Source organism: Mirounga leonina, unplaced genomic scaffold, assembly GCF_011800145.1.
Source record: "Mirounga leonina isolate KUSES-001 unplaced genomic scaffold, KU_Mleo_1.0 Mir_165, whole genome shotgun sequence".
Classification (NCBI taxonomy): Eukaryota; Metazoa; Chordata; class Mammalia; order Carnivora; family Phocidae; genus Mirounga; species Mirounga leonina.
In genome coordinates, this window is record NW_023270415.1 from 63,007,977 (window position 1) to 63,029,705 (window position 21,729).

Here is a 21,729-nt window from a genome sequence, read left to right on the forward strand (position 1 = left end):
GATTTTCCTTTATCTTTTGTGAAAAGTTTTCATGATACAAATTATGAACGCCAGCTAACATTTAAACAGATATAATTAAATCTTATGTTTAGAAAGAGGTATTATTTTTTATCTAAAATTTCTTTAAAAGATTTTATTTATTTAGAGAGAGTGTGAGTGGGGGAGGGGCAGAGAGAGAGAGGGAGAGGATCTCAAGCAGACATTGAGCTGAGCATGGAGCTCAACCTGGGGTTCAATCTCATGACCCTGAGATCACAACGTGAGCCAAAATCAAGAGTCAGATGCTCAACTGACTGAGCCACCCAGGCACCCCTAAAATTTTTAATTAAAGTATAGTTGACCTATAATATTATATTAGTTTCAGGTGTAAAACACAGTGATCCAACAATTATATACATTATGAAATGCTCACCATAAGTATAGTTACCATCTATTGCCATACAAAGTTATTACAGTATTATTGACTGTATTCCCTATGCTATACTTCTCATCCCTGTAACTTATTCATTTTATAACTGGAACTTTGTACCTCTTGATTCCCTTCACCTATCTTGTCCATCACTCCATCCCCCTCTCCTCTAGAAACCACTAGTTCTCTATATTTATGATTCTGTTTCTCTTTTTTGGTATTGTTGTTTGTTCCTTTGTTTTGTGTTTTAGACTCCATGTGTAAGTGAAATAATATGGTATTTGTCTTTTTCTGTCTGACTTATTTCACTTAGTATAATATTCTCTAGGTCCATTATGTTGTTGCTAAGTGCAAGATGTCATTCTTTTTTATTGCTGAGTAATATTTCATTGTGTATATACACTACATCTTCTTTACCACTCATCTATTGATAGACACTTGAGTTGTTCAAATATCTTGGCTACTGTAAATAATGTTGCAATAAACATAAGGGTGCATATATCTTTTCAAATTAGTGTTTTTGTTTTCTTCAGGTGAATAACCAGAAGTGGAACTATTAGATCATATGGTACTTATATTTTTCGTGTTTTGAGGAACCTCCATAATGTTTTCAGAGTGGCTTCACCAATTTACTTTTCTACCAACAGTGCACAAGATTTCCTATAGAAAGAGGTATTATTGATCCTGAACATTGTATTGATCCTTAGCCTGTGAGCTAAGAGGAATATGAGTGATTATTATGATTCCAATTTATAGGTGAGAAGGTTTACATGAAGTTCCGTCCAACTTTCTTGTTCATCGCTATGTCCATAGTGTTGAGCACAGAAGTGGGTAGCTAGTTGACATAAGTAAAAATTTGCTAAGTGGCAAAATAATGCTGCTCACAGAGATATTAAGTGACTTGGTCACAGGACACACAGTTACTAAGTGATGGAGCAGCACAGATTTAGGGCTTTTTATTCCAAATCGCTTTTTCAGCTTTTTTTTTTTTTAATTTAATTTATTTATTTGACAGAGACACAGTGAGAGAGGGAACACAAGCAGGGGGAGTGGGAGAGGGAGAAGCAGGCTTCCCACGGAGCAGGGAGCCCGATGTGGGGCTTGATCCAAGGACCCTGGGATCATGACCTGAGCCGAAGGCAGACGCTTAATGACTGAGCCACCCAGGCGCCCCCCATTCTTAGCTTTGTAATGCTAATATCCCAAAAGAGCCACTGAAGTAGTTTTCAGTGTTAAGAGCTAAGATAAAGAAATATGTTTGAAATCTTAAAATGCAGACATCTTAAATTGAATAAGGGATTATTTTATAGCTAAAATTCTGTGGTTCGGCTATGTTCAAAGGGAATTTAAAAAAATATGAAATTGCAGAGGAAATCTTGAGGGCCATGCCATTTTGGAGTTCACACTGAATCATCACATTTCAGGGTTTTTAGACATGGAAGAACCTTTACATTTTGAAGACAAGGGAAGTGAAGTGTACTGAACTGAACTTCCTGATGGCAGGGTCCATGTTGGCTTGTTTATCATGTGTCCAGTGCCTGCTACAGTGCCTGATGCACACTAGGTGTTAAATTCATATTTGTTGACCAGATGATGTCCAGAAAACTAAAGTAGTTGCTCCAAGTCACACCTTGGTGAAGGTCTTCCTAAAAGGTTGATCATACCATGGCTGGTCAACACTGCATCCTTTTAGGTCATCAACATAATCAAGTTGTTGAACCTCAGGCTGGAGGGACCTTGGTGAGAATCTAGTCCAGCCTTTGTAAATGACTCTTGCTCTGCCATTTGACTTTGTGCGAGAACAAGAACGGAACCGACAGTCTTGGTTCCTCCCCATTCTCTACTTCCTCATGCCAATCTAGAAAGTCTGCATGAGGAGTCAGGCCAATCTACTTCTCTGGAGACTGAGAGGCCCCGAGGTAGTTAGCTTATGTAGAGATGACCCAAGACATGAGCCTCTCACTCAGTCCTGAGCACCCTTCCTCTGTCCCATAGGCATCTTCATGGGACCGTTCCACATGAACACAGCATGTCTCTGCATTTCTGATTTGTTCTGCTCAGACTTAGAAGTCTTTGGTCTCCATTTTTAACTCAAGACTGGTGCTGGCCAGCCCTCACTGGGGAATTTAAAATTTATAAGTTTCTCACATCTCAGCTCTACATTTTCTAGTTGTCTCGGTCATCTGATGTCTGGAGCATGACCACCTCTCCCCACCCTCAAAGCCTCTCTGCCCCCCGCAAGAAGAGGAAGGAGGAAGTACAATGCACTTTGATTGCCCCCATGAAATTCTTCTTCAAGTCAATTGCAATTAGAAAAAAACATTGTGAAGAGATTCTTCACCTAAGTGCATACATTTCTCATGTAAACTGTGAGTGTCTCTTACGTGCCAGACATTGTGCTAGCTCTTGAGGAAAATAGGTAAACCATCCCAACCCTGTCCTCAAGGAACTCACAAACAGTGACTCCAGCCAGCTAGCGCCAGAGATGGAAACGTGGATGGTTCCAGTGCAGCATGAGGATTTCCACAATGGAAGGGCGTACAAGGTGCAATGGGAGCAGCAGGTGGAAGGGACCAGCTCTGCCTGGTGGAGGGGGATAATGATTTCCTTGAGCAGGTACCAGCTGAGCTGGGTTTTGAAGTTTGAAGTTTGAAGTTTCAGGGTATGGTGAGGGAGAGGAGGTTCATCTGAGGCAGAGAAAATAGGAAATGGAAAGACCTGAAGGTAAGAAATGTCATGACATGTTCAGGAAATTCTAAAGAGTCTGGTAGTCCCTTGGTTTTCAAATGTTTCTGCTTGTCTATCCTGATCTGTAAAAATGTTTTGGACATAGGGGCACCTGGGTAGCTCAGTCGGTTAAGCTCTTGATTTTGTCTCAGGTCACGATCTCGTGATTGTGGGATCAAACCCCAAATCGGGCTCCATGCTCAGCGGGGAGTCTGCTTGAGATTCTCTCTCTCCTCTCCCTCTACCCCTCCCCCGCTACTCATGCTCTCTCTCTCATAAAAATAAATCTTACAAACAAAACAAAAATGTTTTGATCATAGATCCCCCCCACATAAGCACAGTAATTTAACAGCTATACACATGTACTACTATACCAATGCCTACGTGTTTCATAAGCATACACATAAATAGAAATAGAAATTCTTTTAAAGGTGAGATAAAATAAATGAAGACATTTTCATATTTTTTTTTAGTTGCACCTGGAGGATGGTCTTAGACCCCTCCTTTGTAAGCCAGTCTACAAGGATGTCAGATTCACTGCTGTATCCCTGTGTCTGGCACAGTTTCTAGCATTACTAGGCACCAATAAATATTTGTTGGATTGAGTTGATTTTTAGTATTGCCAGAGTTAGCCTAAAGTAGTGAGCTGGTGACGGATGCTTCTTGGCTTTACTGAAGGGAGACCTTGGTAGATTTTCCCAGGGCCCCAAGCAGGACACTGGAGCTTCAAGTTCAATCTCTGACTCTCATTGTTTATCTTAGGGCAGGCAAGGCCCTCACATAACTTTCTCTGTCTTATGAGGGCATTCACACTATTCAAAAGCGCAATAATATTCCTGCACATCACATGGCCCCTAATGTGACTAATAAAAGTGATATTGTGAAGCACGTGGCACTGAGGAAAAGCTTATCAAAATGGTAAATGACACTTGTGTAAACAGGCAGACAGAATGAGGGCCATTCTTCCTCCTTCTGCTCTTACTGCTAATAACAACATCAAAAGCATATGTTTCTGTGTGACTTTTGAATCCAGGAGTCTATGATGTTGCAGTGACAGAACTCTTTTCCACATGGCAACAAACAACATAAAGTCTGTCCCAGTGCCTTGTAATTCATGGATAGGTTTGAACAAGATTTAAGGCAGTGTATGTGAACTCTTTTTTTAAAGTGCAGTTAACATTTTATTAGAGATTAGCTAAGATTATGTACTTTTAGGTGTATAAAGAGCATAGATTTCTTTGGCGAATTTTGGAGAAACCTGGACATAGCCTTTTTCATCTTTTTCTTCCCAGAATCATTCTCTTATATGTATGCCTGCTGACGGTATTTTATCTCTAGTTACTCAGCCTACAAATATTTATTGGGAGTCTCTAAGACCAGCTTTTGTTTGTATCACAAGGTATCAAGAAATAAACAGCATTATTCCTGCTCTCAGGAAGATGACTTTTTAGGTAGAGAAACAGAATAAGAATCCACAAATGGTTGGAGGGCAGTTGAGCAAAATATTGCAAAGAACCATGGAGAATTACAGCAACCGTTTTAGATAGGAGAAATTCTTGTGACCCACAAAAGGAGGAGATGGCCTCCTGGTGAGTGGGACTTGAGGAAAGATGAGTGGGTTTTGTAACAGTTGTAGGGAAGGACAGAATTCCTAGTGGCAGGAATACCATGGGCAAAGACACACAAATGGGATAGACATAGGGTGTGTGCCTGCTTGTTTGGGGCAGGAGCCTGAGGTTGAGAACAGGGGTCAACATGGTTGATAAAAGGGAGACGCAGAGTGAGGAAGGCTCACAGAGAGCTTTTATTGCTACACAGAGGACTCAGGACCTGTGGCATATCAAAAGTACAAAGGAGCCTCTGAATGTCCTATAGCCGTGAGTCAGGCAACAGGTATGTGCTGGAAGAGTGGAGTTCCAGAGACTAAACGAGGAGACTCTGGATTAGAAAAGTAATTGTGGCTTAAAGGCACATGAAGGGATATTTCCAGGGTGTCAACAATAGAACGTGGTGACAGGTTAAACACAGGGGATGAAAGAAATTTGAGTACAAGAAACATTTATGGAGCTCCTATCAACACCACACTGAGTGCTGGGAATACAAAAAAGGATGAAGTCCTAATTTCTGCCCTTGAAAGAATTCTTAGTCCAAGGTAGCTAGGAATATTGCCTGGGTGGCTGGACTATTTGGGGACGCATTCCTAGAAATCAGATGTTTGGGAAGAGCAACTAGTTTACTAGGGAAGGATAATAAGAGAATGTGTGTGTTTATGGGTGGAGGTAGAGAAGGGACACACTGAAATGATGATGGATTTGTGTCTACCATGTTTTGTGTATGTTGAGTTTGGGGGGTGGAACTAGGGCTCTGGTGATGCAACAATGAATGTCATGGATTGAAATGCCCATCCTCATGTTGCTCCCTTGATCAAGAGGAGAATCAGAAGCATGGATGTTTGCTATGGAATCAATGATATGACACTAAAAAGAAGTACCATGGAGTATAAAATAGTATTAAAGAATATGAAGAAGACAACATGCATATCCTCAAGTGCAAATAATGCTTTAATATCTGGGTTTGAATTGTTCAACTACTGATTTCTTAATTTAAGACTTTTACCTTTCTTTTAATTCTAATGGTTACCTCCTGATCTTTTTGCTCATGTAGTGAAGAAATGCAGAATAAACATTTAAGGAAGAGTTCAACAGATCTGCTGTAATATAGAACTCACATATAGTGATATATTGCAAAAACGAATGGGATTATTCTCAGGCCATGATAGTCACACCATAAGTACATTTAATAGAACTAATTGTACCTCCAACGTGGTACCTGGACCAAGTTATTGGTATATGAATCATTGGTTGAGTGGTTTGGGTAGGAACTTCACCATCCTTCAGGTTAAATGCTCAGGGAAGATTAAGGAACTTAACTGTAGCACATTATTGCTGCAAATGAAAGGAAATAAATTAAAAAAAAATAAATTTAAAAAGAACAGAAACAGGAGGAAGAAAGATTATTCTTTTTTATGGAAAGGAGTTTTAGAAATAGCCATAATAATCTAGGAAGGACTGTAAAATATTGTGATTCTCTGAACATAGACATGTTTAATTTTATCTATTCAATAGCTTATGTTCACCCACTAATGATATTGATTACATTCAGGCCACTGTGTTTCTATTATCAAACTAATGCAAACCCCTATTCTTTGGTTTATGTCCCTTTATTAAAAACCAGATTTCATCATTGTTTTCATCTGAACACCTTATTCTGGTCTGGTTCCACTTTCTGTCTGCAAGTCCTCCCTTAAAGAAGTTGAGAACTTGCGTTGTTTTTGAAGCAGATAGCAATCAAATCAAATCAAATCAAATCAAACATTTGTTCCTTCATTGTGTAATCAGTGGGAAAGTTACAAGTCTGATAAATGGAGACTGATTTGCAGGGCATTTTAAGTGTTCTCAAGAAACTAACCAGACAGTTAGCTCATCAGCTACCCCAGGGTGATATAATTGTGGTGTACATCAGGGTGCCCTCAGAACAGACCTCAGGCTTAAACAGATGCCAGGGCCTCATTTAAAAACCAGGAGAGAGAACCCACCAATTCACAGAACACCAGTATCATTTCCTTTTTGGTACCTAGAGTGAGGGTTTGTCCTGTTTGCTTTGCTTCCTAGCATCTTGCTCACAAGAAAACAAATGCTGGGAACGGTATTGGAGACAGGTGCCGGAGCATGGTGATGTTAAATTGAGAGAAGTCTTTCAAAGGCTGTCTAGAATCTTAATGATTTCCAAAGAGTCCACTTACACCTTCTCTACCCTGCCTCCGGTAGCCTAACTGAGAGAGTGTGACGTTCTAGCTGTTGCCAAGTGCCACTATGATTCAGGTGACAGCTGTCAGGAGAATGTGGCTGAGAGCTGACAAGATCTTCAGTTATCTAGCTATCTTTAGAAAATACAGTCTTGGGTTTAAAGAGTGCTATATAGTTCATGAGCAGCCACAGGGTTCGGAACCATGCGGGGCGTCTGGGACTTTAAATTGAGATTGGCTAAGTTTTCAGATTGTTTATATAATCATCATCATGGTTTAAATGCCTACCCATCCACCATGACAAAATAGGGAGTTATAGAGAAAATGGAGGGCTTGGGGGTGCTTATCAAAATAACGGAAGACCCATGGAAAACATAAATATGCAAATAATACTACAGGTCAGCCATTGGTATCACCAGTTATAACCATTGAGAAAGACTCTTTTTTAATGAGGTTGGATATACTCTTTCAGGTGTGGAGTCTTGATAAGTGAGAAATCTGAAGTTCCAGATGTTACGTGCAGCTACTATTAGTGGTAATTCCAGTCACCATAGTAAACCTCCTCCTTGTTATCCATGGGCAGGGGTTAATCATCTCTGTCCCCCAAGTACCTCACATGGTTGTTGGCAAACATCAAATGCAACGAAGTGTATGGCAGTGATTTATAAGCCACAGTGTGCTGAGCATGTTACATTACTACTGTGTAGAACCTCAGTGGGACTCAGATACATAGAAACCTGGATGCTCCAGAGTTATCATCTTGAGTCTTTCTTTCACACTTGGTGCAATTCCTTCTTGGCTGTTACTGGTGGCTTTTTGCTTCTGCTTCGGTCCCTCTGCTTCTCTCTGCTCCTCAGTCTGAGTGACCTGGAATCCAGGCAAGTGTGGGTCTCCATCTAGGAGGTTATATGCACCAGAGCCTCCTGAAATAGGAACAAGGAGAAGCCAAGTATCTTCAGGGACCACATTGGTACATACGTTGTCTGGAAATTTAGCTGTAAGTGTGTTGAGTTCCTGCAAGGGTCACAGGAATGCTGTTAAGAAAGGGAAAATGTTAACCTGGAATAAGCCGATAACTAGATTGCTAGTAGTTTCTTCTCACTAGCTGGGTCTCTGACAGGTCTGCAAAGATTTTCCTGAGGGGGATATTAGGTACGTGAAAGAGTATTTATTATGTGGCCCTGAGAAGTGGTTTTGTTTTCTACATAGTTGTAAGTGGAGTGTAAATGGAGATTTTTAGGTTGAGTTTTTCCCAGAGTTTCACTTTTTTTTTCTTTTTTGAGTCTAGCTGACACACAATGTGACATTAGCTTCAGGTGAATGACACAGTGATTCCATAAGTTTACGCATTGTGCTGTGCTCACCGCAAGTGTAGGTACCATCTGTCACCATGCAGCTCTATTAGAATATCACTGGTTATATTCCCTATGCTGTGCCTTTTATTCCCATGACTTACTCATTCTCCCAGAGTTTCATTTTACTTGCGTTCTGTTAGTCACAAAGAAACAAAATCACAATACCAGTGGATCTGCTGTTTGCACTACACCCGGGTATGAAAGGTGGCCTAAACATTTGGTTGTAAGTGTGTTGAGTACCTAAAAGGGACTACTAACCCCTGAAAATGCTTATTGTGGAATAATTTGGATGTTTCTCAACAGCCCTTCTTGTGACCTTTCTCGTCTCCCAGTGTTTAGATGTGTATGTGTGTTTGTATCACTGCTCCAGAGACTCTCAGTATTCTCTTTTTGTGTATGCTTTGTCACCCTTTTGCTGCAGTCACGCAGCTGCCTCCGGCCCGTCGCTTCACAAAACTTCAGTGAACACAGCACCTTCAGATTCGGCTCTCCGTGTCCTTGGGGCTGACCAGGTACCATAGCCTTCTCCCAATTTCCCTCGTCTCTGGTGGTCTGGCTCCTTTGCTGAGCTGTCAGTGGATTCCTGGAGGGCCCTGTCCACCAGCCTGAGCCACATCTGTCCAGACCTGCCTGGATCTTGACAGAGCTTGAGCTAAAGCTCAGACACCTGCTGTATACACATTCCGTGAAGAATAGTGTGGGCTCCTTTTTTTTTTTTTTTTTTAAATAGACTCCACACCCAGCCTCTCATGACCGTGAGATCAAGACCTGAGCTGAGATCAAGAGTTGGACACTTAACCAGCTGAGCCACCCAGACGCCCGGGTGTGGGCTCTTTCTGAAGGAAGAACCATTGAACATTACTTATCTGGGGAAACCAAACACACACATGTGGCCCAAATATTCCTTCATATTAATAGAAAGGAAATAGCAGAAATGCTAAGTGCTGCTGAGTATTTGCAACCTGGATGGGTACACAGCCACTAAAGAGCCCAAGACTAGAGATGCAAATTTTGCATTCTCTACTATGCTGTTTCTTTCTGTCTAGCTGAGAACAAAGATGAAAACCCAGACCCTTATACTGAGTATCATTTACCATTAGCCCTGTCCCAGATGCTCTGGGAAATATGCAAGAGGAATGAAATAGTTCTATAAGCATAGAATTTGCAGTGTAGTTGAAGAGAATTAATGCAAATAAGAAGAAAATAATAATATATGGGTAAACATGAACTTTGTAGAAAATAGCTCACAGGGGAGTCAGGGAAATGAGATCATATCTGGTTAGATGAGAGAAGACATCATGGAAGAAGGTGGAGTTAAGCTAGATTTTACCGGATGGATAGGAAAAGAGGTGGGGCATATCCTGTAAAAAGAATAGGATACATATAGGGACAGAGGCAGAAATGAAGGTGATACATTTGAGCTAAAACAGAGGCAATAAAAGAAGAGGAAAGTAATTGGATAGATTCAGCTTTAACATATTATGGAGATTTGGGTGTGTGTGTGTGTGCGTGTGTGTGCGTGTGTGTGTGCGTGTGTGCATGCACGCCCTACAAAGAATACAACATTTTCATTTTGAAGAGACAACACTGGGTTTCATTTACATGATCCTTGAACTACAGCAACTAGTTTCCCATGAACAATTGTTCCAGCCATGCCTGGTATGCAGCTGGGGCTCAATAAATGTATATTGGACGAGAATCTTTTAGAAGCCCCATAGCTGAAAGCAGCCTCCACAATAGCTGCAGATGTCCCTAATAAAACTTTTTTTTAAAAGATTTATTTATTTGAGAGAGAATGAGAGTATGCGTGAGTGGGGGGAGGGGCAGAGGGAGAGAGAAAGAGAGAGAGAGCATCTTAGGCAGATTCCCCGCTCAGTGCAGACGGAGCCCCACTCGGGGCTTGATCTCACCACCCTGAGATCATGACCTGAGCCAAAATCAAGAGTCGGACACTTAACCGACTGAGCCGCCCAGGTGGCCCCCCCATAACACTTTTGAGGGCCCTCGAAGTACTTTTATTTATTTATTTTTAAAGATTTTATTTATTTATTTGACAGAGAGAGACACAGCGAGAGAGGGAACACAAGCTGGGGGAGTGGGAGAGGGAGAAGCAGGCTTCTCGCCGAGCAGGGAGCCTGATGCGGGGCTCGATCCCAGGACCCTGGGATCATGACCTGAGCCGAAGGCAGACGCTTAACGACTGAGCCACCCAGGCGCCCCGTAAAAACATTTTTTGTAGTTCCTTTTGTCCTTAGAGTATATCTCACTAGTGATGTCCAGTCAAATCACGGAGGTTTAAAGAAAGCCCCTTCCTGTGTGATTGTGATGTGATTACCCCGTTAACTGGATACACAGGTTCATTTATTTCCTTTCACTTTTGATGTGTATAAATTTTTTTCTAATTTAGTTTTAATAAGTTTAAAAACTCAGTTTAATAATTTAATAAGATAAAATAGTTACATGGTCTGAAAGTCAAATGTGCCAGACGTATTTTTTATTTCCTTTGGTGGGCTTAGTTTTCTTTAACTACCTTGGAACTTTTTTTTTTTAAAGATTTTATTTATTTGATAGAGAGAGACACAGCGAGAGAGGGAACACAGCTGGGGGAGTGGGAGAGGGAGAAGCAGGCTTCCCGCTGAGCAGGGAGCCCGATGCGGGGCTCGATCCCAGGACTCTGGGATCATGACCCGAGCCGAAGGCAGACGCTTAATGACTGAGCCGCCCAGGCGCCCCTCGAAGTACTTTTAAACCCAGAGAAACTTCCTATTCTCATGGCCTAGACCTGCACACCCAAAGCCTATTGCACTGTGGCAGCTTCAGCATCTGTCCTGTGAGCTGAATATAGATGATTGTAACCCTAGACAGTGTTTGTACAGCGCGCTTAGCACAAGATTCACTTTGATATGTTCATCCTTGTTTGGAAGCCCAGAGGAAGTGAAATTGCTGTTTTCTGCTCCCGGGCCTTGTGGTTTGCGGTAACTCTTTTAAGTACCAAATGTGCCCCAAACGGCCTGTTCTATTTTGATCCCGTGAGTCAGGGTATCCATAAAAAACAGAGACGTTAGAGTTGAAAGAGATTTTTAGAAATCATCTAGTTGCTTTCCTCATGTTCCCAATTAGGAAGCTCAGGTCCTAATTCGGTTAAGAGTCCATCCCGCAGGGGCCATGTTACCTGGACAGGACCCGCACACACTACACGTTAGGTGCCCTGACTTCTCCCAGGGACAGCACAATCCCTGGTGTCTGTTGCTCCCCCCCCAGACTTCGAGGGCTGTGAGGTCCGCTTTCTGAGCCTGGCTTCTGCTTTGGGCATCCTTCCCACCAGCCAGACCAATTCTTTCCTCTTTTTCCTTCAAAATCACGCACCTTCCTACTTTAAACTTCCTCTTAGTCAAAATGGGAAGAGATACCATGCCACCATTTATCCTTGCTGCTTAACCAATTCCATTTAATAGGAGTCAGCTTGTCACCTGTTCCTCAGCCAAAGACCTGTCTTAAAAAAAGAAAAAGGCTTTTATGCCTTCTTATTGGATGGACAGCTGTGCTCCTCCTTAAGGAGGAACGAGCAACAGTGAGTAGGTGGGGAGATACATTTAAAGGAAGAAGGGGCCCTAAGAGCCACACCATAGGTTGAACCCGGAGGTAGTTCACTTGTCAGCCTTTTACGGGTTTTTGGCAAGATGTGGGGTATAGACTCACAGCCTCCTGATTTCCTGGAGAGGGTGCTCCAGTGCCTGGAAAGAGATTCCCTGAGAGTATGTCCCACCTGGACCACACCCGGCCCCTGGAAGGTCTGCTGGCTCAGCGCTCACCTTATGGTCACTCTCTCCCAGCCTCCTCCCCTTACTCTTCTTTTTATTCCGCAACACAGTGTTGGTTGGTTCTGTTCCACTCCAACCCAGGTTTGCAAAGTGTGCTCCCTGAAGAGCAGCATTAGCATCACCTGGCCCTTTGTTAGAAATGCAGATTCTTGGGGCACCTTGGTGGCTCAGTGGGTTGTCTCTCTCTGCCTTTGACTTGGGTCATAATCCCAGGATCCTGGGATCCAGTCCCCCATTGGGCTCCCTGCTCGGCAGGGAGTCTGCTTCTCCCTCTCCCTCTCCCTCTCCCCTCCCCCTTGCTCATGCTCTTGCTTTTGCTCTCTCTCCCTCAAATAAATAGATTTAAAAAAAAAAAAAACCTTTAAAAAATGCAGATTCTTGGGCCCACCTCCAGACCTACTGAATTAGAAACTTAGCAGGTGGGGCCCAGCGCTCTGGTTAACAAGCCGTCCCGGTGATCTTAGTGAAGGCTTTCTTTGAGCATCACTGCCCTCACCTTCTCTAACCTGAATCTCTGTTCCCCGTCCACAGAGCACCTGGCTGGTATTCTTCAGATTCCACTCCGGGGTCCAGTGAACAGTATTTAGTTATTATTTCATGATCTTTGTACTTCATCTTTCTCTGTATTTTTTTCTTTGTCTAATATAGGCCCTGAGACAGTTTCTTCTTGGAGAAGTTTTCAGTTTCCAACACTAAATGTGCTGTTGGAATGCAGTGTCTTCCTCAGGAGGGGGTACAGGCTGGGTATGACAACAGGTGACTTCAGAGGCTGTCACAGACAGAGTCTAGGCTGGCTCGCCCATCAGTGGGCCACTCCTCAGTAAACGGCTAGAGTGGCATCAGTCGCTGTTTCCAGGCTGTCCCACGGTGGCATTCAGCAGAGAGTCTGGTTTGAGTCAGGAGGCCAAAGTCAGTGTTCCAGTGGGTCGAACATGGGCAAGTCACCTAACTTCTAAGTGTCAGCTTTCCCATCTGTCCAACAGTGATGTCAGGGAGGGCTTGGACTGGATAAACTGAAGGTTGTTTCCTGTTAAAACAAGTTGGTGATTTTAGTTATCAGTTTGGTTGAGGCCCCCAAAGGGGTGAGATTAGCTTTAGTAGATCTTACAGGAAGTGAGCCCTCCGTGTGTTTTTAGGGAGTGACTGAGCGCTCTCTAACCTTTGGTTTTCTCTGCATTACCTGCCACCCCACATGGGGGGCTCTTTCTCATCCTTGAACGAAGAAGAACAGCCAAGTCCAGCTTAGCTAGACTGAGGTAGAGTTGCTGATTCACCCCAGTTGTTCCCTGATTCACTCCCAGAGATATTAAGCACATTTAATGCAAAATCTGGTACACATACTGGAAAACAATGGTCAGCAACTTGAGGACTGCATTTGTCCTAAAAAGTAACTGATATACATATTTAGTGGCTTCTTGAGGGTGCTTTTGGCGAAATCTGACAATGAAATATATTACATAATAATAATAACAGTAAGGGTTGGTGTTTACTGAGAGCTTATATGCTAAGCACTTTACATAGAGTTTTCTCATTTAATCCTCACAATATGAGACATACATTATTATGACCATTTTATAGATGAGAAAGTTGAGGTACTGCGAAGTTGAAAGTTTTGTCCAAAGTTACACAGCAAATAATGGATGGAGCTTGAATTTGAACCCCAGTCCATCTGGCTCCACAGCTCTGCTATGAATGAAGGATAAATCGTGAATGAGGAGAGCAGGAAGTTAATTTGCTGACTAATACACCGGAGTCCCTATTCTTACCTGAAAGCTATACTTTCTTATCCCCCACTTGCTGCTACCTATTCAGTTGACTCAGTAACCAGTACTGGTCCTGTGAGTCACTCTGTGTCCTCAGTGAGTTCCATGAAGCATTCTGGGCTTGTTTCTTCACCTGTAAAATGGCAGTTAGAGGCCTGATACGCCTGGGTGTAGTGTAAACAAATAATGACCTATTTGGGAAAAAAAAAATCTTGGAGCTTCTTGGAAAGGCACTTTGCAGGCAGGAAGGACTTCTGACTTATCAGAGAAAGAGATCAGAGCTGGGGATGTTGATGCAATTGCTCTTTGTTCCTTCAGAACAGGAGACCTCGTAGGAAAAAGCCCCCAGGAGGAAGAACTCAGTGAAAATCTCAGGTCTAATGAGGTAAGGAAGGCTGACGTAGGGACCTTCCCATCTTGACCCTGTATTTTACCTCTTATCTCCCAGATGAGATGAAAGATTTAAAAGGGCCTCATGAGCTATTATGCACATGTCATTAAAAGGGTTTGTTGTATGTCCCGCATGAACTGATGCTTAACTCTCTGGGATGGTGTAACTCACCAGCTCCATTTCCTGCTCCCCCCCACCAGGAGTGGCATCTTAATTATCCAATATTGGCTCAATGCAGACATGAAGACAATGTGATGCCTTCTTTTGTATTTATGTTGGTAGCAGTATCTGTAGGATATATAAATTGCATAAATTTTCACCTTTCCATGGCACTTTAGCATAACATTTTCTCTTCCGTAGTCTACATGAGCATAAAATAGGCAGAAGACAGATGCTTCTGGCATTTAAAGTTTGAGGTCATGGAACACTTTCTAAACGTAGAAATCAGAAGATCTGGGTTCAAGTCCTGACTACTCCTGATCAAAATGTGACTTGAGCACGTCTCTTTAATTTTTCTGAACTTGCTTCCTTATCTGTCAAATGAATATGACAGGGCCTTCCTGATCACAGGGATATCATTAGGCTCAGCTCTGATAAGGTATGGCTCTGTTCAAATATGAAATAACTGTCATTATTTCTGCTAATACGCCATCATCAAGATCTCAAATAGAGTGCATGATATGTAGGACTTGGAATCAAACACGCTCCCCTCATGGGCGTGCTTACCATCTCAATTTGTGTGGTGACAAGACACACAGCATACAGGACTGTACTTGCACTGACCTGATATGTGGCCTGGGAGGGCTCTGGATGGAGCTGATGGCTCTGCCTTTGTTCCTGATTCACAAAGCCCTTGCTTATAGCCCTCCGGCAAAGGGGTCCTGCTGGTGGAACATTTGTCGTCACTGTCATTGAAGGTGGTCACTGTGGCTTTCTGCATAGTGTGCATGCATTGTGTGTGTGTGTGTGTGTGTGTGTGTGTGTGAACTGAGACCAATTCCTTCTGGCTCTCCAGAATCACATACACTCTATTTACATTAACCTGTTTTACACTCTTTCCTTCCTATCACTGTGTGTATTTGTTCTGTTGTTCTGATCAGGTTGGGAGAATTCAAGCATCTTCTTGAAGCAAAACTACCTGAAATGTGTATAATGATCATACCGCACATAAAGATATACATAAACATAGCTATACATGCAAACATAGGAGTTTTGTGCAAGAATACATAAGCAACTATTAACATTGGCTTCTTTTGAAAAGGGGGGGTCACAGAAAATTTTGAACACACCCCAAAGCAATACAGGAATGAACCCCCATGCACCTGTCTCCTGGCTTCGACAATTACCAATTCGTGATCAGTACCCAGCTTCCTGTTACACCTATTTGAGATTCTTTTTATCTACCATGAGCATGTATTATTTGGATCACTTAAAATTTTAATTGTAAAGTCAACTCAAACATTAAAAGAAAATGCAGGAGGTTAGATTTCATTTGTTCCTGTCTTTTTTTCTCCCCCTTTTAGACTCGGGTCCTTTCAGGGGTAGGTGATCAAGAGTGATTCTCTCTGAGTTGTCTGGTCCCCAAGGACAGATATTGACTGAACATCTGGGAAGGACCACAGCTTTGGTTGACAGCACATCTATGTCAGTGCTGTTGCCCAAATCACAAGGCTCACACTGTCAGCCCTACTGTTTGGCTTGCTGTGTTTTTTAATTAAACTGTTTACTTTGGCTGAGATTTATGACGCTGTTTTTAAATGAGAATATGTGCTTTCTGTCTTCCCCCCCCCCCCGCTTTGTTCCCTGGGCCCCACAACCTGTGCAGTTCTTTGCAAGCTATTTTTCGAAAAACAATTTCTGCATTTCTTATCAGATGGAGGGTAATTTTGCAGGGATTATTAACACCCTGTGCTCAGTAGTGTTTGTTCTCCTAGGGCTAGAAGAGGAAATTGTCTGATGCAAGCCCAGCAGCTGGTTAGCTGGACAGGAATAGAATATTACAAAATCACCTTGAATCTAAAGCCTGTGAACCAGCTGTCTGAGATGAAGGATGGGAAGGTGGTTTCCATATTTAAATTCCTTAGCTGGTGGCATTGGAAATGCAGCTAAAATAGAAATGTTTATTTTCCCCTGTGGTTCAGTATGGATCGATTTGGACTGGTAATCAGAAGACTGTTCTTCCCTATGCCTTCTTAGTGCTGAGTGCATTGTATGAACTAATTGATCTGAAAACGTCAGTGAGAATCTATCCCCTACTCTGCACTAGGCACTAGAATTATACAAATAAATAAGCAATTCTCCCTTAATATCCTGCTCCTCATCTGACTGTAATACAGTGGGATGAATGTTTTACTTGTGGCACTAAAATAGCGTGGGAGAAGAGAGGAAAGAAGGTGCTCTGGCTTTTGAAGGCTCGGGGAATGTTCACAGAAGAGGTGTCTTGTAAGCTGAAGAGCAAAGACAATTTTTTGAATTATTGAAGGCAGAAGGAGGGTCTCTGTCTTGAGCAGAGGTATGGGAGGTGATGGCATGCACAGGGTATGGGGAAGAGTCCAGTGTGTCCAGACTTCAAGGCGGGTGTGTTTGTGGTTGGGAGGTGAGAAAGAGGTGAGGAAGTTTGGAAGGCCTCCTTAGAGCCTGAGTAGGTGCAGTTCTTTTGGATTCAGAGAATTGAGGCTTCCTCAGCCACCTGAAGGGATTGGTACTGTTCTGGTTATAGCGGGCATAGTGTGGAAGAACTGGAAAACCCAAGGAACCAAGGCACTCCAGGGACAGGCCTCTCTTGCTGTCCCTCATTTTGCAACCTCTTTCTCCTCACCTCCTAGCTTCACTGTACTGGCCTCCCCCCTCCCCTCTCATTCCTGGTTGGCCATTTCCCTCAGCATCTTCTAGTCATGGGGATTCACCTTTGCTCTAGGAATTCCATGGAGATAGTCTCGGAGATACGGAGGGTGTACGTGGGAGAACCAAATGGGAAAACCAGGAAGTACTCTGGACTTGGCAGCCTTTTAACTAGAACAGCCCACATTGCTCTGTTTTACACATTGACAATGAGGTGAGTTCCATTTGAAGAAAGTGTTCCGTGGCACAAATAGAGTTTGAAAACTTCAGCTCTTGTTTAAATCTTGGAGGGACCCATTCTGCTTGGCTTTAGCTGATTATGTCCCTTGAGTTGGGTAAGATCTCATGCCTCTGGTCTCATTGAACAGCCCATGGGCATGTATGTGCAGGGGCCACCATAGGTCAAGGGCTCTTTCAGTCAGGCACTGCCCCACATGGAAAGAAAACAGGCCCAGAGTAGTGAACCCTGCCTGGGGTGGATAAGGTGTAGAAGGCAGTTTTAAATCAAAGGGGGTGTTGGACAAGGCAGACAATGTGACTGATGTGTCCAGGCAATATGCCATGTTTAAAAGTGTGGCTTTTAGCCTCTGGCTCAGCATTTTTGGAGTCTTGATATTCCATGAGAGGCTTAGCTACTCAAAATGTCTATTTTTCTGTAAGACTTTGAAATATTCCTTACTCTATTCTCTTTTTGGAAATCTCCGTGCATTTTAGTGTATTAATGAAAACATGTAAGGGGTAAGTTTAGTTCAAGTAAAAGGAAATAATTTTTTGAAAAACACCCATTCATACGCAACAGGGATTAAAATTTTGGAAATTGACTACCCTGGAATGGAAAGCATAAATAGTTTTGTAAAAAGACCTAGATTAAATTCCATCTATCCACCCCAGGCAGGATAGATGGTAATAGATGGTTACTAAGTTGTGGGGATTCCTATTAAGTTAGTGAGAAGCCTCCTTACCTTTTTGAAAATAGCATCATTTCTTAGTGTCCTTGGACATTCATTTGTTCAGCAAATATTAAGTGCCCACAGTGCTAGGCAGAAACACTTGGTTATGTGTTTGCAATGTGAAAATTCTTATCTTTTTATTGGGATAGATTTTCGGGGAAGCACAATTTAAAAAAAAATTTTTTTAAGATTTCTTTATTTACTTGAAACAGAAAGAGAGAGACTGAGTGGTGGGGAGGGTCAGAGGGAGAGAGAGAGAGAGAGAAGCAGACTCACTGCTGAGCAGGAAGCCCAATGCAGGGCTCGATCCCAGGACCCTGAGATCATGACCTGAGCCGAAGGCAGACACTTAACTGACTGAGCCACCCAGGCACCCCCGAGGATGCACAATCTTAATGGTCATTTTTAGAATTCTGTATTTCTGACTATGAAATTAAAAAAAAGATGCTAGCACCATTATTGAACGTTTTTAACCACAGTAACGTGTCTAAAACGATCAGCATCTCTGGGATCCAGAGTTCTTTCCCCTCCATCGGATGACTGCTCAGTTTTCTAAACATGGAAATATACCAGGCCCTGGTGGGGCTGAAGGGAGAGTGTCTAGTGCTTCTCCCCTCCATGCAGGGTGGGAATTGGTGGGAATCAAAGAATGCTCAAGAATTAGCAACACGCGTGGGTTCATGAAAGGATAGGAATTGAAAGGTTCTATACTGTAGTATTTAAAGATAAATATTACCTAATAATTTTTTTTTTTAAGATTTATTTATTTATTTATTTGACAGAGAGAGAGAGACAGCTAGAGAGGGAACACAAGCAGGGGGAGTGAGAGAGGGAGAAGCAGGCTTCCCGCCGAGCAGGGAGCCCGATGCGGGGCTCGATGCGGGGCTCGATGCGGGGCTCGATCCCAGGACCCTGGGATCATGACCTGAGCCGAAGGCAGACGCTTAACGACTGAGCCACCCAGGCGCCCCCTTAATAATTTTTTTTAAGTTGGAAAGTTTATAAGAGGTAAAACTCCTCTTTTGGCTCATAATATATACCCCCTCCACCAAATTATATGGTAGCTTGTTCCATGTTTCAACTTCTAAATAAATTGGTCTTCATTATTCTTGGATTCCTGACAGACATCACGTCTAAGAATTAATGTTTCTCATTCTGCCACTCTGAGCATGTTAAACAAATTACTCAGTGTCATTGTCGCTGAATTAATCAGAAGAATGTGAGACTTTAGCACGCCTATGGGAACGTGTTTTTTATTAGGCTTTGTTTATTTTTTATTAATAATTACAACTCTACGTTGGCCTTGTGGTTTTAACATTACCTGCGTCAGGGAGCTGCCATGAGGACTGATGTCAATAAAGCAGTGAAAACAGTGCCTAGCGCACAGGAAGGGCTCAAATGCTCGCCTTATCTTCATTAATGAACTCTGTGACCGTGTGATGAAGTAATCACCATGGGTATAATTATCCCCATTTTATCAGGGAGGATTGTTCAGAAGGTTGATCTTCTGGAATTACTGGCAGTGTTAAGACGAGAGCCCAGTGTTATATTCCTAGTCTTGTGTTCCTGATTGCCCTCACAACGGACATTTTAGGGTTTAGGATTTTGATATATGAACTTGGGAGGATGCAACCTTCCGGCCGTAGACGTTAAGTCAGCATGTGTGAAGGTGCTTGGTAGAATACTGAGCATAGAGTAGGAAGGCAATGAACATGATTTTTTTCTTTCTCTGCAGTTTGCAGGTATTAGGATTCTCATTTCTGTCTTCCTCTCCCTTGTCCCTGCTGACGTCCCAGCTGAGCATTTCATCTGCAGACTATTCGGGTGCCTCTAGGCTGTAGCACTTCCTGGTTGTCTTAGTGAGCTCAGGCTGCCATTACAGAGTATCACAGACGGAGTGGCTTGAACAACAGAAATGTACTTTCTCACAGTTCTGGGGGCTGGAAATCTGAGATCAAGGTGTTGGCAGGGTTGGTTTGTTGGAGGCCTAGCTCCTTGGATTGTAGGTGGCCACCTTCTCCATGTATCCTCACATGGTCTTCTCTCTGTAGAGGAGTGTGTCCTAATCTCTGCTCCTTATCAGGACACTAGTCATATTGGATTAGGGCCACCCTCGTGACCTCATTTTAATTTAATTACCTTTTAAAAGAGCCTATCTCCAAATATAGTCACATTCTGAAGTACCAGGGGTTAGGGCCTCAGCATATGAATTTGAGGGGAACATACTTCAGCCTGTAACAGTGGTCTAGCAAGGAAGAGATCTAAGCTTCAGAGCCCCAGTATGCTCCCAACTTATACTCACAACCCCTGGGATATCAAAACCCAGTAAATTTCATCAAGTCAACTCTGTTCAAAAAGCCGGCAAGAGTACAGTCTAGTTCCTTCCTTAGGGAGTAAAGGAAAGGAGGTCAGGGCCTGTTCTGTGCCAGGCACTGTGCTGGGTGCCAATGCTCTTAAAAGACATTATGTCACCCAATCTCAACATGGCCACGGATAGGGTGAGCATAATTGCCTCCATTTTACAGAGGAAGAAAGTAGCCTCTTGCCTCACTCACACACTTACTATGTGATTTACTCATGTACTCCCATTTCTCAATGAAGTTGAGAATATGAGGTTAGGAGCACAGGGCCACGTGGGCAAAGCAGGAAGGAAGCTGACCTCGTGTTTCACCCAATTCAAACCCTTAAGAATTAAAAAGTAAATGCAGGCTGATAAAAGAAGAAAAACCAAATGGAAAAAAAAAACCTTAAAGGCAAGTTTAAGACTCCTTTGGAAAAACGTCACCGGGCTCTGAAGGGAGTAAGGGAAGGCTCTGTGTCAACCACTTTTCCCCATACTAATCCATCAGCCTGTAAATAAATTGTATTGTCCCACAGCTTTAATCCATCTCTCCCGGATATTTTGTTTATCCCTCCCTGGCTAGAGACAGCACGATGTGGCAGTTGGGAAGTCAGACTCTGAAGTGAGATCATCAGGTGCAAATTTAATTTTCATCGCTTGTTAGCTGTGTGGCAAGTCACTTAATCTCTTTGAGGTTCTCTCTACTGTAAGTTAAAAAAAAAAAGTGTAGATGGTAATAATAACTTTTGATGAGGTTGTTGCGAACATCTATGGAATGTGCTCTGATCAGCACCTGGAAACTAGTAAGCCTCACCGAAGGATTAGCTGTTGCCCCTATTGAAAGCAGGACAAGCAAAGGCCAGGATCTTTGTGCTACTTTCCGACCTAGGTCTCTAATGCCTTGAAATGTGTAATGGGCAGGTGGTAGACACTCATTGGTATCTGTTACATAAATGCATGAATGCTGATGTGGTGGACCTTGAGCAATCTGTGACAAAGAGAAAGTACCTGGTTTCAGCAAGTGTTCAGAGTTTTTGTTTGTTGTTTGGTTGAAGCCATAAGCCCACCGGTGGAGGGATAAAGAGAAGGCATTCATCAGAGAAGGGGCGAGAAAGCTTTTCTCAGTCTTCCAAGTGGCAGGAGAGCTCTAGCTTGTCCAGTGTTGTTTTCCCCTCCCATTGACTTGTATCATCTCTAGATCTGGGGGTAGAATCATTTCTGGGGCCTCTGGGCTCTGACAGTGTCACAACCCTCTACTGACATGCAGGTATGTGAATGGCACTCTGATACATTTAGAGACTCCACTTTGTTCCTGAGCTCTGGGAT

At 42.8% G+C, this 21,729-nt stretch overlaps 1 protein-coding gene across 3 annotated transcripts in view; it reads left to right on the top strand.

Moving 5' to 3' along the window:
- DEPTOR (DEP domain containing MTOR interacting protein) overlaps positions 1-21,729 on the top strand; it is a 123,362-nt gene that overhangs the window by 19,178 nt on the left and 82,455 nt on the right. The window lies entirely within an intron of this gene.